The sequence below is a fragment of the Limulus polyphemus genome, unplaced genomic scaffold (genome assembly GCF_000517525.1).
Source record: "Limulus polyphemus unplaced genomic scaffold, Limulus_polyphemus-2.1.2 Scaffold1506, whole genome shotgun sequence".
In the NCBI taxonomy this organism is placed as follows: Eukaryota; Metazoa; Arthropoda; class Merostomata; order Xiphosura; family Limulidae; genus Limulus; species Limulus polyphemus.
In genome coordinates, this window is record NW_013667116.1 from 16,266 (window position 1) to 18,231 (window position 1,966).

Genomic DNA, 1,966 nt, shown 5'->3' on the forward strand with positions numbered 1-1,966 from the left:
ATGAATAACGAATAACTATCTAATCTCGTTCCCAAAAGTTCTGATCGGACACTCAATGATGCAGATTTTCTATTTCTGAGCAAACCTCAACTTCACCGACAATCATAAAACAGTTTTTTGCTTGGACTTAATTAAAGACTTGCCTAGAAGGTTGAGCCAGAAGGCTAGTTATCGACTACATAAAGGAACAAAAGTCATCTCTACCTAAACCACCTCCAGTTGCATTAAAAATTCATAACTTCAACATATAACCACAACAAACTGTTTTTCTGAGGTTCCCAAAAACAGTATTTTAAACAATTTTTAAAGAATTATATAAAACAGACCATTAACGTAGTTAAGTTAAATCCGTAAACTGAAAAGTAACTTCAGAACCAATGAGATCAATTGAATCTACAATCTGAAATAAGACTCTAATATTAAAAATTCTAACAACTGATAAAGGGAACATTACTGTAAATATGAACACAGAATATATATATATATATATATGTATATATGTACAGAATAAATAACATCCTTTCAAATAAAAGAAAATTAAACCCATCCCAAACAACTCAAAAACACACATAAAACACAACTGAACAGAACTTTGTTACAAGTGAAAAAATATGATTTAATTACTGGTGACCTTTTTATTGACATGAAACTGACTTGTGCACACTACAACTCTAAAGCAATCTTAAACCAAACAAGAAGACTGCCACATACGAACTATACTCAACTACAATCTTGGCAGATAAGATACATAGCTTGGCCTCTCACACCATCTGTAACATCTGCAGGTTCCCCTTTTAAAGATGTCTTCGGTTTTAGAAATACACTAAACTAACTAAACCCATAATACCAGCTTTAACGATGTGTCACTCCTCAATGAAGTTCCCGCCAACGAAGCTTGTTATATTACATTTGACCTCTAAATTAATGACTCCAATCCGTTAACTCATATTATCTGCACACTTTTTGTTTCCCCCATTAGAACTTTTAACAATGAAAAACTTCATTTTCAGAAACAAACATTTTCTTCAAATAGATGGTTTAAACATGGATAATCCTGTTTTACGTGTCATCTTTAACATATTTACGACCCAGATCGAAACACAAGCCATACATTCTACACTTTCTTCCTCCCCCTCTCCCACATTGGTGCAGATTTTGCTGGTTTCACTTCTACTGAACACATACACTTTATTTGATCACAGAAACTCCATTCACCCCAAAATAAATCCACCACCGAACACAAAAAGTTATAATTTCTGAGCCTTAACATTATTTGATCTGACCCATAGTTCAAAACCAAAATTTACCATAAGAACACTCACATGAACTTCTACCTTCTCGGGGATTCCGCCTATGAAACCAAACAGAAAAAATAGTCAATAAATTGAAAAACCTCATATACACAGCTTCAAGATCCTGCTCAACTGACAAAACTGTTGACAAAATTAACCTTATATAGCATTCTTTGATTCACACCAGCAAATTTCCATTAGTTATTGTTAAAAAATTGTCACACAACAAAATCTCAAGTCACGAACAAGACAGACGTTAATAAACCAAACAACAATAATACAACATTATACTGCAATTTACCAATTAACCATGAAATCAGTTCAAAAATAATTCACACTTGGACAAAAACTTGCCATTAAACATAAAATTCCTCTTGACTTCAAATTCACTTAAAAATCCGGCCCTATATTAAAATCGTTACTAAATAAAGAAAATATATAGAATCACACAATACCAACGTAGTTTATAAAATAATGTGTAATAACTGTATAGAATTCTACATCAGAGAAACCGGAAGAAAACTGAAAATCAGGTTCACTGAACATAATAAAAAAGCTCTCCCATAGAATTGAACAAAACAGCTCTATTTTCAACCAACATCCCAGGAAGTCAAGATAACTTTACTAACTTGATGACGATAAACTCACTTTGAGACAATAAAGTTTGAAGACGG